The sequence below is a fragment of the Amphiura filiformis genome, chromosome 5 (genome assembly GCF_039555335.1).
Source record: "Amphiura filiformis chromosome 5, Afil_fr2py, whole genome shotgun sequence".
Lineage (NCBI taxonomy): Eukaryota > Metazoa > Echinodermata > Ophiuroidea > Amphilepidida > Amphiuridae > Amphiura > Amphiura filiformis.
The window spans coordinates 8,249,902-8,266,284 of NC_092632.1; the positions used below are offsets into that span (position 1 = coordinate 8,249,902).

Consider the following 16,383-nt stretch of genomic DNA (forward strand, 5'->3'; position numbering starts at 1 on the left):
ATTTGTTAAGCCTGATAATAATATGTTAATGTTTTTGCTTCAATGGTATAACTACAACTGTATACTTGATTGTAGCTTCTTTGCCATCCTTTGGGTTAAAAAAAAATAACAACAATGATAAAACACCTATCTGAACAATCTAGAAGTCAATACATTGGGTGGCAAAGTAGCCCCATGGTTCTGATCTGATCTGATCTGAAATAATAAGAACTATTAGTATGGATAATTCTGGAACACCCTTTGAACCACCTAACTTGTAGATTTCATTCTGGTTTGAAGGGTATTCCATAATTAATCAATATTATATTCAAAACTGTCGGCCTAACATATGAATTAGGGTGGCAAAGTTACCCCGATATGGGGTGGCAAAGTAACCCCAACACTTCACTAGGTTGTGAGGGTACAAATCTACAGATTGAGGGTTTTGATATTTTATCTCAGTATTAAGGACATACATTGAACATAATAAATTATCAAAGAATACATTGGGTTAATTTGTAAAGTCAGTACTTACAGCTGTGGGGTTGATATTTCGCAAAATTTAAAAAACGTGTAAAAAACCCCCAAATTTTAAAAATGATGTTCCAAAGTTACTAACCACCATACACATGAACTACATACAGATATAATATATTTTCACATGGGCTAGTGTTATTTTTGTGTACTCTGCACTAAAGGCAATATCATTTTACCGGTCGGGTGGCAAAAGTACCCCGGCAGTGGCAATGTAGCCCAGGATTTTATCACATCCCAGTAAATACAGTAACAGTATTCCATGTGAATTTTACGAATTCTGAATCATGTACGGTATTCTCAGAAGCTTAATTTTAAAAAATTAGCCTCACTTTGCTGGGTATTTTCACCTTACCTTCCCCAAGTAGAATGTTCGGACATAAATATGGTCATTTTTGTAGGAAATAACATGCAAACTATAATTACAAAATACTAAAGTACTTCTGACCATGATGTACAGGCCATATGTGCAGCCATTTTGTATCCGCAACCTTTGTATCCACAACCTTGTTCAATCAAGGAACTTATTTTCATTTTTTAAAACTTATTTTCTCATGGTACAAATCACTAAACAACACTCTAAAATATTATTTTCATTTGTTTCTATGATTTAAAAAGGTATTTTAAAATGTTTAGAAGTAATTTTAATAAAAAATATGAGCGAGAAATCAAACTTGTAAATCATTTTTTTGTCAGCAGTGTATGGATCAACAAAAACAGACACCTACATTAGCTACATATGTACATTATTTCCCGATTTTCTAGCAAGTTTTATGTGAAAGTTCAAGGCTTTGTGGAATTTATATTATCCTTGAAATGATATTTGAGGCTAATAATGATATACTAATGAAAATTATGTCACATAGTCAAAAAAATGAATTCTGAGGTGAATTCTACATGTACATCTATGAAGTTGTTAGTGTTGAGTTGTCAAATTTGGCACCCATTTAAATTTCTCAATGTGATAAAATTCGAGAGGATTTAATTTCGTGAATGCAAAGTCCTCATGAAATTATACCCAGCGAAATTAGTGGTTTTACAGAACTTGCATTTAGTGTAAAATTATCTTTGAGTGCAGCTTCAAATCGGAATCGTGCACATCCACTCAAAGTAGTGGTGAGCAATGAACTTACACATAGATGTCAGGATTCGCCCGGTTGGATGTTTTTTGATAATCTTGGGCAAGTCGATTTGTGGAATTGCGTCAGATTTCTGAGCCTGAGTGTACAAGTACAGGCGAAGGGGTTGATCAAATAATGTACGTACAGTAACAGGCTTCTGATGGGTTTTTATAAAGGGGAGGGGGAAGTCCGGGGAACACTCAAATAATTTTTGGTATACATGTACATGTATAGGCCTATGGGCTCCTGATGAATTTTTAGGACATATGGAATCATCAATCACCAGAACCTGGCCTTTTATTGCCTTTTCTCAGAAGATTTTTCTAAAGCAAGTGTGTGGAGCTCAAATTGGAAGGTAATTTTGGGGTATTTGGAGGAAAATATTAATTTTAAATCAGAAAAGAGCTTGAGAAAGAGGGGCTTAATGAGAGCGGTACTTAGGCCAATACCCCATCTAAGTTGAAGGTAATATGATTTTGTAATATATTTTTTTCTGTCACAGTAAACAAAATGTATGATTCAATTGTCAAAATCATATCTACATGTACTCATTCTAGTATTCTACTGACAACATAGAGATCTACCTGTAGATTTCTTGATGCTGACAGAAATTGTGTATGATTGCAAAATGACTTCAAATTAATTTGCTACATGAATTATTGCACTGACATATTTTCCAGCTCACCCTCGCCTATTTTATTCATAATATTGATTATGCAGTGATTATTGATTTTCTGTAAGTAACTCAAACAGTCCACTACATTCTACACATGTAACAGAATATAATTATTTGGAATAAAGACCTTTGTTAGAATTCAGTTGAGTCAGGTCCCTTTTTGATGTGTCAACATGCCCTTTCATCTTCAGTGCAGTCAATAACGTGATTTACTCTATTGTAATAATATAATGCAAGTGTGTCTGAAACCAATAGCATTATATTGAGGTGACAACAATGTTTGTAAACATTTAGTATCACTATCAGTATGCTTAACACCCGTGGATCAAGGGGAGGCTATGGGGGCACGAGCCCCCGTATATCCCCCCAAAATCATTTTTGAGCATTTAATAGTGTAAAATGATGCACCAAACGGCTTCAATTGGACCCCCATTTTGCAAATTTTCCAACTTCTCGGGGGGGGGGGGAATCTCCCTTCAGACACCCCCTGCGTATGGGTAAATAAGTGGCTGTTTTAACTTCTGCTTTGGACATCTGCCACTTTATGATGGGGGGGGGGGCACATCAACCCTCAAACACCCCCCTCTACAACTCTGGTAGTTTATCGTCCTGTATCCGCCCCTGCTTAAAGGGCATTATAATGACTACATGTACCTGATTGTTCACTAAGTAATTGCCCCATATTATGATCTGATTTGGCACAAGTTTGAATTTTAAGCGATGTAGTTTTCACTGCTTCCCCTCAAAAGTTATAGTTGTATACCGTTGAACCTACATGCTAAAAAAGTGTGACATTTGAATAATGACCATGATCCCCCCTATTTCTAAACAAAAGTTTGCAAATGAAGTGTTTTTGGTAATGAATTCATTGACATGTTCATGCTAATGGCTGGTGATCAGCTTTGGAGATCAGGCATATTTAAGACAAATTCATGCGACAAAGTTAATGCTTGTGGGGTATTTCCCCCTCCCTAAAAAAAAATCTTGCTCATGGGGAATAAATACAACAGGCTCAAATATCTCATTTATTAAAACCTATATCTTTCCTTGTGACTGTGAGCTTTATTTTTTGGCAGTATTTGAAACCAATCGCTGCTACATGTACGTCACACTCCACTTCTTTATTATAGAGTCCCCCGCCAAAAAGGTAGGCCTACATTTTGATTTTTACATAATATACATGACTACATGTTGCATAATCTATGGTTGCATCTTCAGATTTCTTTTGTCTTTGTGGTGCATTTTAGTAAACTTGTTACAATACATGTGTACATCATAATGCCTACATATTGTACAAAGTATGTAGCAGAAGCTGAAGCAATTGCACATTACAAAATTGGTGTTAACATGGTTAATAGACATGCAATGTCATGTAATATCATGTTGTCACGAGTTAAAATGTAGTACTCATAATGAAGCATATTCTAAAATGGTTCCCCCAAAGTTCAACCTGCATGTTACATATGTACACAATGTAGTGAATTTCCTTCTTTCAGGGCACTGTTATTGTGATAATGTATTTATCTTTATATGTGAAGTTCATTGCAGTGACAGTAATAAATGGTGCACAGTTAGATGTTTGGTAAGCAAAACGATGGCGACTTGTGCAAAGGCTGTCGTCAAATATCAAGAGAGACAACGAATAGCAGAAGTAATTAGCTCGGTGGGGAATCTTTTCCTAATAATAATGCCATGGGGGAATGCCAGTGAATGTCATCAAGGAGAAGGGCTTCAAGACACAAGCTCTCTTATTGACTGGTATAGCACTATTGCTATCTGGTTCAGGCATAGGTTCAGGCAGTACAGGGTCACCACACAAAATAAAAATGGTTTCCAAATTCTTAGCTACATGTGCAGGTTTTCCAGAGTGAAAAACATCAAACAAATTTGATTTTCTGCACCCAAAAATATCACACATTATTGGGACAAATGAAATATTTTGAAAGGGACAATTAGGGCGCGTTCTCACTGGGCCTGTTTGGTACCAGGGCATGGACTCGATCCTACATTGAGTCCACTTCCAAGCTTGGTGGTCGAGAACGCGAAATATGTGGTCTCAATCAGATATCCAGGATGTAGGATTGAGACCACCTCGTTCTAGGACCTAGGACATGGCACCAAATTGCCTAGTGAGAACGCATAATACGCATTGTATGTGGACTCGGAGAAAAGGATTGTGGCTTTAAGGGTAGACGAGGTATTGTTGGTCGAAGCAACCTAAAAATCAATTTTCATTATCAAAAGTTCATTCTACAAATCGTATACTTTGCAAACTTGCTTAATTTATTGTTGTTTAAAATGAGTTATGTCGTTTTACAAAAGTGTTGTTGTTTCAGCCCTCTTTACAACGTAACTCAAGAACCGCAGCACCTATAAAAGTATATCTGTGATATTTTAATTCTTCTACACACTCGCTATGAATTGAGCAATGCAGTTTTTGCCAAAGCTCACTACCATTCGTAAGATGCTGTGAACTACCAAATCACAACAGTTTAAAATAATTAATAACCTTAATAGTGTATGTTTATAGATCTTCATGCATATAATACATGTCCCTATGGTGGCTTTATCGGCTACTGTGTCATGCTCAGAACTCCTTGAAAATGATATAGGATGTGTGTATTGATGAGAATTTTTTTTCCATAAAAGCGTTTTTGATTTATGCAACTTTTTGTCATCTCAAAATCCCATTGAATGGACAGGGAAGGGGTTTTGGCACTTTGCCAATTTCTTAAAATAGCCACATTTTTTAGAATAAAGATTTTATTAACACTGATTTTTCACTCCTTTATAGCAGTTGTATATAAAAGTTCTAAGTTTCATTTTGCTGCCAATATATTACAAAATAAAAACCAAGTTTATTTTTTAACTTAGTGTTACTTTTAGTATATATTTAAAAGGAATGTTGGTACTTTTTTACAATTTTTTGATTTTTTTCTAGAAACACTAAATTACCTAAATTCTAGGATTTTTTTAGCCAACAGGGAAGAGTGCTATGGTTACCAAACTTTCAGGGATGCTAAATAAGATTAATATCTAAATTCTCTCATCAGCTTTTTCCAATTAAGTGTTTCTATTTTAAGCTACAGTGTTTCTAACATTCCCTAAAATAAAAAATGGAACAAATAATTTTTTCCAAAAAGTAAACACTTTATCCAAAAAAACTGACGAGAGAATTTAGATATTAAGCTTATTTACCATTCCTGAAAGTTTGGTAACCATAGCTCCTTCCTAAGTGGGCAAAAAAAAAAATCAAAAACTGTCAAAATTAAGGGAATTTTCCAAAAATAAAGAAAAACATAAGAATTATTACAATTCTTATAAGACTCTTAAAATAGGTGGAAATACTTTTCTTTGTTATGTTAAAGATTTTAAAAATGAATAGACCTGATTGATCTGACACAGGAGCTATTCTCAGTTCCAAAACATTCTACCCATTCATTGTTGTTATGACCACAGATCCTGCAGAGAGTTTAGTGTTATGCCATGGAAGTCTTGACTGTCACCTCTTATCCATTGTTGCGGTTTAATCTTCAACTTGGTCATTCTTACTATAGTTTAGATTAAAGCCAAGAATTTTCTGCTTTACAAATGCTAAATTCCGCTTTTCTCCTCTTTGTAATTTTAGCACATTTCTGACATAATAAAATTTCACAAGCATCTTACTTTTTAGTCGTGCGCGCTAAGGATTGTGGGATACTCGAGCTTTGTACGGTAAATCTGTGACGGAATTTGCTTTATTTTGATGAATTTTGAAGACCCATTTCATTTAGTATTTTATTTATTTCTTTTCAATTGTATTTTTTTTTCTTTTTCTAGCCATTTTTGCTTATTGTTTATATTTTTTTTTCAGAAATTCGTTTTCCGCTTTACCTATGAATTCCGCGATTTTCGAGTAATTTCCGCAATGCGGAGTATTCTTGGATTTCGTTTAGATGTGAACTGTATCAGCTCTACATCCAATGAAATTATGTTTGAATTTTGATGCAGATGTGACTGACAGTGTGAACTAAATAATGAGATTGTTTAAGTACATTTTGCCCATGGGAATAATGGTTTCCCCTTTTCAACCAAAATTTGTTTAAATCCCCCCTTTCCCACATCCAGTAATTCACTATTTTGGCCCAATACTTGGACTCATGCCGCCTCTAGCTCTATCAGACGGCTCAGACCTCTGTTTGCAAAGAAATAATATAAATATTTTTTCAAGTAGATCCCTTTATAGAAATGCTATATTTATATGAATCATGGCATCTGAGCTCATTTGAACTTTTTCATCTGCACTTTCCCAAACATTGACGGCCCTTTCTGACCATTATTCATCTTCTTCCCAGCTTCTTACTGCAATCATATTGAACTATTTTGATCATATGTACTATTTATGCATACCCCTAAACATGTACGGGGTACATGCACCATTAAATGTGATTAAAGTATGAAAGCACACAATTGCGAGAAGTTATGAATATATATAAAACATGAATATGGAAGTAGAATAGAAACCTTACAAACTTTAAATTTCTACTTATGGTTTTGTAGACAATGCAAGCAATGTTTGCATAATCTGATCAAATATGATAAATACCAATAGTTCAATAGATGTCAATTGTGCGCTTCACACAAGGGCTGTACCATTACACATGTATTTATACATTTTCATGAATTTGATCTTTGACCATACAACCTTTTGATATCATAAAGTAAACTCTGGGTAGCTAAGAATACAAACTTGACAGGGCCTCTTTTGTTAGCCAATGTTTATTTTGTGCAATGAACTTGAATCAAAAAGTAATTCTGAGTAGTTGGGTATACTTGGCATGATTGACCTGGTGAAAGTAGAGGTATACTAAGCTTTTAATTAAAATTTCACAATTTGAAGCAAAATGCTGCTGTCTGTTTTGATGTCAAGCAAACCCCCAACAACAGCAATAATTTCAACAATATTAATGTGCAACCAAAGTACATGTAGGAAACAAAACACATTGCTGAGAAAATATATTATGTTGTCTTGGAGTTGTTCATTTGTTCATGTCATGTGGCAGTTGGCAAGGGTGGGTGTACATTAAGGGAGGTTGATTTTCAACTTTTTTTAGATATTCGGTTTGAAACAAATGGAGATATCTGTGACTTGCCATAACATTAACCACCATGCAAAGAAAAAAATTCTACCATCAAGCATTTTTTTTTTTAATTTATTTTAATTTTCAAAAATAAGCCTGTCGAATTCGGCAGCTTTGCACCACATTTACTATGGGAAGTTTGTATGTGATTAAGTTCCTACGTTTTTGCAACTTTTTTGGTACTGGTATCAATATTTTACATGTGAAAACTGTTTCATTCCATTGATGTGAAATATAACCACTATGTATCAGATGCCAGAAAATCATTCTCAAGTTTAACCCTTTATCACACCTGGGAGTGCTGTATTTCTGTACTCTTCAACCCCAAAATATGCCACTTTCTTGCTCATTATGTTTAACTTAAAATTGTTCAAGTGTTATCTATACAAGATATAGGAGTCATTCTAATACCAACAATACCATAATATAGTTCTCAATTTCAGTAACCCCACTTCATTTTAACTTCTGCTTAGATTCCAAGGTCACCATAATGTTGAGTGTAAGATCCCTTAGGTGTAAGATCCCTTAGAAGCAAAGGAAGGTCTCATCTGACGACTCGCGGTTTTGGCTATGATGTGATTCTGCCTTGCTTCAAGACCATACACAGTGTGGGCAGCTTCAGATGTCAGCTTCACAGCTCTTTCAACAGGCAGCTACTTTGGAACCATTCAGCAATGCTTCTTGAAGCACCTGGTCAGGAATGTTTTCTGTCAGAGCTGGTTCACAGATCCCACTTTGAGACAGGCTGATAAGTTCCGACCAATGCAATGGGTGGCTTTAGTATTAATTGGTGTGATCTTCTTTAAGCGCTTCTTTGCTGGTTCTTCACTTCTGATAGACAAGACTTTCTTGAGTGCAGTTTCTCTCACTTCTAAATCCTCAGACTTCACCATGGAGTACAGTACATTCTTAGGTAGCAATGCAAATGCATTGTACTTGAGGTTCCTAAAAGTGATAGATTGGATCTCTTCAGACTGCAGCTTGATCCTCTGGATCATGTAGGAAATGTACAGCTGCTGGATATGGAACTTGCTGTCCCTTTTGATCTCAAACCAACTTACTGCATGCACGTCAACAATGAACTTGATAGCATGGTGAAGCCTTTCTTGGAGAGTAATTCTGCAAGATAAGCGGCACCTCTGGTCCACAGACACATCAGTCTTATTGCTAATGTCAACCAATGTGCATGATTCAATGGTCCTACCTTCCAGGCTGCAAATCTTGGGCTGGCCTTTCCATGGGAAATGCCATGAACATACTCTAACAGAAGCCTCGATCTGGTCACTACTGAGATCATCCAGTGACTCTTCATCAAATTCCATCTGATCAAGGGGGGCCATTCACCTGTGGCAAATCCTGTTGATCAGTTTCACACAATTTTCCCAGGAGGCCTGTGAAAGTGGATGGACTTTTAGTACTGCCATCATGGTGCTTATAACTACTGCTCTGAAAGGAAGCTCATTCCGATGAAGTGAACAGCCAATGGTGTATAGTTTCCAAGAGAGTAGGCCTATGAGATCTCCATGTGATTGTGGGAAAAATTACATGAAAATTACCATCTTCTACTAAATTACAAACTGCCCTCAACATCTTCACATCCTGCTTGTATTACTGATAGCTTTTCATTTGACCTCTGTACCATTTCTTAAAATTGACATAGGCCTAAATAGCAATTTAAGACAATTGATGGTCACGATGGTGACATCATAATCATTAGATTTTGGTACTTACTGCTGATATTGTGCCATCAATAGAGAAAAGAAACCTTTGCCTTTAATGTAAAAATAAACTGATACCAAATAATAAGCTGGGCTGTGTTTATAATTCCTATAATACAAGTACATAAATCAGCCCATAATCTCCCACAGTATAACACTGTGCAAGGTTGCCGAATTCGACAGGTTTATTTTCCAAAATATATTTGGATTTCCTCAAAAATTACAGTAATATCCACAAAAATGACTTGTTGCAATGGTGTTTCTACATGGATTCACAGATATCTCCACTTGTTTCAGACCCCAGTTCCAAAATCAACCTCCCTTAGTGTACATGTACCATGTATACCAGCAAAGATGACATAAATCTCTTGCATCTTTTCATCATTTAGTTGTAATGTTATAATTCTATATTAATTTTTCATCAGATTATCAGTTTATTCTATATTTATTATAGACTTCAAATTACTTGGAGACTTCATCAGGAGAATGGATAAAAACTTATTTACATCTACATTTTTAAGTGAAACTCTAGTTCAAGAAGCTTTGATTATAAATGGTGATTTGTGACTTTCAGGGCCTGAAGCTGTTGTACTTCCTGGAACAAGTCTTCATCATGTAGGTTCATGTATGTGTAGTGTGGCATTCAAGTGTACACAGCAATTGAGTGAGTCCTTGTGTGAACTTGTTGTGAGGTCAATGTAGATGAGGACACAGTGAGGTCATGGAAGTCAAGCCAATTAGTCTGTGTGAATGAAGAGGAACATGCCTGATATGGTTAAAGATGGTTCCATCCTATAGGGGGGAGGGCTAAATGTGGGGCTAAATGGATAAGTTTGGTTCGTTGAAACTATAGGCCTGTAACTATCCTATATCAAAAAAGAACAAGGGTAATCAATAATGTTCTGATCAACAAAGTTTGAAACAACCTTCATTAGTTCATAGGACTTCTTCTGATGAAGATGTCACACATCAAAATTTCAAGGTTAGTTGAATTTGTTGTGCTAGAAATTGTGTATCACCAGCATATGAACTTACATAATTTGAGAACTTTCAAGTGAAACATTTTGCCAAACACCACACAGAACATCTGGTGAAAAAATATAGAATTAAGATTCTCAGAGAAGATTCTATAGGTCATGTGGATAAGTGATATTCTGAGATAAAATGTGAATTTCACTGACATGCTGTACATTAAAAAAATAGAAACTGTATAAACTTCCTTCTTCACCTATGGGTCGATTTATGAGCTTTTGTGGTAAAAACAGTCTGAAAAGTACATTTTGCTACAAGCAGTAAAGTTACATGCACAGCTGAACCTACTGTTCATATCAAGAACCCCTCTAAATGGAATCCTGTCTCCACCTTCAACCAATTCTTGCAATCTGCACTCATTTCTTTAGCGCTAGATATTAGATATATGAAGTGCTCAATGCTCATGAACTGGGCTATGATTGAAACATGAATTTATATGCGCATATTCAATTCATAATTCTGGGAAGTATGAATTGTTAGGATATTTTGTAGTGCATAAAACAGCACATACAGGCATATTTTTTAACCTAGAGCATTGTTGAATCTTCTCTAACCAACTCTTGTGTCACTGACATTCCGGTAAGATACCTGTGAATTGCTTAGATTCATTATTGTATGATAAGAGCTTGAGGCTTGTAGCCAGCCCACGCTAGTCTAAATAAAGGTTAAGAGATATACAGCGAGATACATTGAAGTATTGCATAATGATTAGTAATAATGCGCCATCAATTCTTGATTTGATTACTTGATTGTTACAAGGTTCAATTTGGAGATAACCTAGGTGTAAGGAATGTATGTTAATGATTTACATATCAAGATTGATGTCACACATAATTGTTTCATTCCTGTCTTCAATAAAGTCAATCAGATTAGTGGAAATGAGGTGTCATCTAAAAGGTTTTAAATGTATACTCATTTTAAAGAGGCCTAAATTTAAAAAAACACACCAAAAAACCAACAACACACCTTGTATGCTACAGTACGGTAATATGGATGTTGTAACAATATTGCCAAAACTTCATTCTTTTAGAGCTGATGAGCATCAGCGTATACATGTACCTAAAGTCACAAGGGATTTTTTTCCTAGAAATGTAATTGATTGTCACCTATGGACTAATCTCTGGGGAAGATACTGTACACAATCAAGGCAATTTAACATAATTGTCAATATTTTGTGATAAATATAACAGCAATATTTGTACAGACATTTGAACATGCTGTTGTGTAGTTTTGAACCTTTCTTTTGCCCAAGGCTTATCATTCGGACTAATCTTATAGAAGTCATTATATTGGCAATAGGAAGTTGCTGACTTCCTGAGCGTCATTCAGCATCTTGGAGAGTATGATCACTCGCATGCTGGATTGCTCAACTTGAACATCATATGTATGTATATGTAGGATTTCCATCACTTCTATTTCATCCATGTTTTTAGCACAGGTCTATATTGTGCATGTTCTATTATAAATTTGTTCAGATTGTAGGTGAGGTGAGAATTTCAGCATCTACGTATATGTATTCCAGCAGTGATTCTTGCACAGATTCTCAAAAACAGATTTCTTGATTTCATTTGACTCTCATATCCCCAAATTAACACATCTATAAGCATTCAGGAAACATTAAATTAATTGTGGAATTTTTAATATCTTTTGGTAGGATCAATCAACCTAATTCTTTTGCTAATTGGAAGAAATGGATAAATCAAACATTAACTTGCAGACATGCACAAGTATGCATTTTTGTCAATTTTGGGAACACATTGGGATGGGGGTGGGGTGTGTGGTCCAAAAACTGTGATGTTTCTAGTTATTTTTAGAAGGGGGGTTGAAACCAATAACCTAAATGAAAAGCAAAATGCCAACAACCAACATACATCTGCACTTTCCATAGTTTTTGCTGAACCATGAAATGGATCAGCCTATAATTGCATATGTTACTAGGTCCCTAACTAACCATTTGGTCTGAAATGGACATATCTCTAAATGCCACGAAGGTATGACCCCATGAGTGGTGTCATATGAAAGAGAAAACCATAAAGAATATAATAAAAATATTTCCAAACGTCAGAGGTCATACAGGGGTCACAGGGGTCAAAAAAGGTCATTTCAACCAAAAATGCTCCGATTGAGCTTAAATTTAAATGCAATGATCCTTATGACAGTCTAAACATGTTTAAAACATTTTTAAATTTATTTAAGGTCATTAAGGGGTCCTAAAGGGGTCAAAGGTCAAGTTGTTCAAAATGCTCCAATTGAGCTGAAATTTAAATGCAATGATCCTTGACATTCTAAACATGTTGCAAATATTTTAAAATTCATTTAAGGTCATTAAGGGGTCATAAAGGGGTCAAAGGTCAAGTTTTTCAAAATGCTCCAATTGAGCTGAAATTTATATGCAATGATCCTTATGACATGCTAAACATTTTAAAAAACATTTTAAGATTCATTTAAGGTCATTAAGGGGTCATAAATGAGTGAAAGGTCAAGTTTTTCAAAATGCTCCGATTGAGCCGAAATTTAAAGGAAATGATTCTTATGACATTCTAAACATGTTGCAAATATTTTAAAATTCATTTAAGGTCATTAAGGGGGGGCAATACAGGGTCAAAGGTCAAGTTTTCAAAATGCTTCAATTGTAGGTATAGGCCTACCACAATATACTGCCGAAGCCACATGGTTCAGCTATGGTGCGGTTATCGCTCTAGTTTTTAAGCTATCATGCTTTATATAAAGTTAGCCATTGTGGACAAATGTTCTGGACAATGCTATTGCACAAAATACAAGGTACAAAAGGGGACAATTTTAACCTGCTATAAAGAAAGATGTTTTATGTCGTACCTTATTTATTTGTTTCTTTCTTATCTGCAATTTCCTTTTAAATTAATCCTTCACTGTCAGTCATATCTTTTTAACTCATTTAAAAATATTAATATGTTAATATGTATTGTACTGGAAACCTATTCGCAACGGGTCTGCACTCAAAAGTGGGTCAAAACTCTATATTAGGGAACTGCTGGGCTAATGTGTAGTGTGTACCTACCCAAAATTGGATCATGACCCATAGTTTGAGAACCACTGTGTTAATGTGTACTTGATCTAGATATTGAATCTAAATCCAGAAGTATTATATAGATCCTGCCGGTATCTCTGTTGTGCTCCCACAAATCTAATTGCACAGCCCTCTTATTAAAATGTGGGAGTATGTCCTGAAGATGATATCTATAGGGGTTTGTGATTACAAGTAATAATTGTTTACTGCATGTTGTGTGTTCTTTCTACTGGCTTCTGATGGTTAAACGATGAGGGCAATTTGAAAATTAAAAAAAATATCCAAAAACTGGATGTTATAGGAAAAGTACGGGTACACACTTATTCCTCTTCAGGTATTAAAAAAATGACGAGGAATATACAGTGAACAAAGTGTATTTTTATGTGTGTTTCAGTCATTTCATATCCAGTCAAAACATTATTTACATAGACCTACACACTTTAAAAATATTCAGAATAAAATGGAGAATTCTTTGTAGCTGCAAATTCATTGCAATTCTTTTTCATCAGGTAGAAAGGGGACTGAGGGACACAGCTACCCTTCCCTCCCGGTACCCCATCTCAACATTGCAGCCAATGTTTGCCAAGGTAATCGCTGATATTACTCCTCCCTTTTGAACGTCTTTGGATCCATTCTTGCTTATTGCAAACAGTATAAAAACAACACATTTTCAAAAGCTTTTAGAAGAGGAGGAAATTTTCACAGGAAAAAACAAGTTACCGTACATTATTAAGGAGAGCCTTAAAAAAGATTCATTATTTGGTTTGCATAAAAAACATTAAACAAGTTGTCCATTCAGTATGCAAATTGTTTTAACCAATAGACCAATACAAGTTTCTTTGTGTTGTATTAAAGGGGCCCTATTGAGTAATATTAATATTGAAAAACATTCCAGACCCAGCATTTGCTGCATCGCATGCACATTAAAATAGGTATGCATGCACATTTCCATGAAAGCAGCTAGCATTCTGTATACATGAAGTTTGACGTCACGCGGCAAGAGACACGAAATGCTCCTCAGGCTAAATGTGCCATGTTTCGCCCGATATATTTTTGGTAACTTAAGACTTGGGGAAATTCTGCCGCGAGTCCCAAAACAGTCAATGCCAGTAAACCCGGGCAATAGGTAGTCATTAGGGATGTACAGTGTATGAAAATAACATTGAAGGGTAATTAAATGATGAATTGAGGATGAGTACAAATTTATAGAATAGAATGTGCACTTAGAAGTGTCTTGAGCATTATATAGGCTAGTTGGGTTCTGAGGTTGAGATGCTGAGACAGAGGATGTGAAATTGGCATGGAGAAGAAACACAAGCGTGATGATGCACTCATGTGTTTCATTTGGGTCTGGTGTTTTCAGCTGGTCTACAATTTTTTGGCACAAACTAGAATACTGAACCAACTATGAATAGCTTTTACAGATTCATGTCTACTTCTCAAGGAGTTTGACGATGATGATGATGACGAAGAAGATGATGATAATTTAGCAAGTACATGCATGATACAAACTAGTTATTTTATAACTGAAGTTTTTTTTTAGTATTAATAAGCATGGTGTGAAAAAAGAGAAATCAGGAAGCTAGCTCCTTCCCAGGTAATTTGACAAACTTATGCCTAAAATAAAAATTGTTTGATGGCGTAATATGTAGGTAGATACAGGGATTTGTTTTTTACTTTTAAAGCTGGAAATTGTGTTTGATAATGGCCTTGGAACTTTTCTTCTTTTTATGTTAGAATAATTTAATAATTTTTTTTTCAAAAAAAAATTTTAAAAAAAAGTCATGATCGGGCCTTTTGGGCCTCATCAATTGAAGTAAAATGATCTGGCTCGAGCACCATTAATTAATGTTATTTACTATTTGAAGTTCCTGTAAATGTTGGCGTTTTTGCTGTAGTCACACCAAAAAAAGTATTCTTAGCACTCCTGGAAATGTCAAAAGACAAGGCCTGTTATGCATAAAAACCCTTTGAACCAAGCAGATATACATTACAAATTTTACAATACATTTTACAGTACATGTCAGTGTACAAATGCTATCGCGGCCTGTGGCCTTGCCAAAAAGTTGCGGGGAAATTTGTGGAACGTTGACTTTTTTTTCTATAGTATAGTCCTTTTGAATGTTGATCAGCTTGATTGTGAATATTAGGCCCTTCTAGATTGTTTTGCTGTAGATTTGAAGGAATGATTCCAGTAAACTATCTTTATATCTTTGAATGATAGACCCTAGCCAACCAACCAACCAACCATCTTACACCATGAGTGCATTATGTACATTATGTATTCAGTATGATTCATTGACCAAGTTAGTATTCTACTGTACATATGATAGATAGATGGGTCAATGGTCTGGTAAATGACGTCAATCTTCATGATGTAATAGCATGGGACAGACTGAGCCAAGTTTTATAGATGGAGGCAGAAAACACATTTAATTTTATATACTCCCTTGAATATCATTGATCTATACCAAGATGTCCTAAGATTATGTGGGTTGACAGTCTTTATTTCATTGTTTTCTATCATTAAATAACTATTGGCATTTGTAGAAGTATTTTTTTTGCGGTTTTGAAGTGTTGCTGGGCTATAATTATGGATTCGTAGACAATTAGACTGCTGATCAGGGTTATTCCAGTGTGTATAATTTGTTAATAACAATATTGGAGTGATGGTGTGGCCTTTCAGCCTTCATCAGAAGGAAGATTTGTTGTGTGAAATAACCATTTCAAAGAACTGCTCTTTGATTGAGTTTGATATTATGTTTAACTTAGAACAACAGATCAAATCACATTTGTGATGCGATCAAGCAAAATTAGTCGGAACTCGGAAATATCAAATTTTGAGTTTCTGATAGGATAGTAAAAAGCATTTACAAAGCTGGATTTTGCAGAAAACCCCATTGTAATTGAACAACCAGTTCCAAAGATATGGGCGATTAAAGAATTTCCAAAACAATAGGAATCAAAAGGAAATATTTCCTTTGTTTGGCTATATCTCAAAATCAATATTTGCGAGTTCCGACTGATTTTGCTTGATCGCATCACATTTTATCAGCTTTACATACTTATTATGTGCTGTATATGATAATTGAGGTTCTTCGCATTTTGCTGTAGCTTACATTCAGTGTTGTTCAGTGTTGTTCATTTGTTCCATACT

The 16,383-nt window shown here is 35.2% G+C and overlaps 1 protein-coding gene across 1 annotated transcript in view; it reads left to right on the forward strand.

Annotated features, from left to right (window-relative positions):
* The window catches only part of LOC140152563 (liprin-alpha-1-like), a 322,649-nt gene that overhangs the window by 5,990 nt on the left and 300,276 nt on the right, over positions 1-16,383 (forward strand).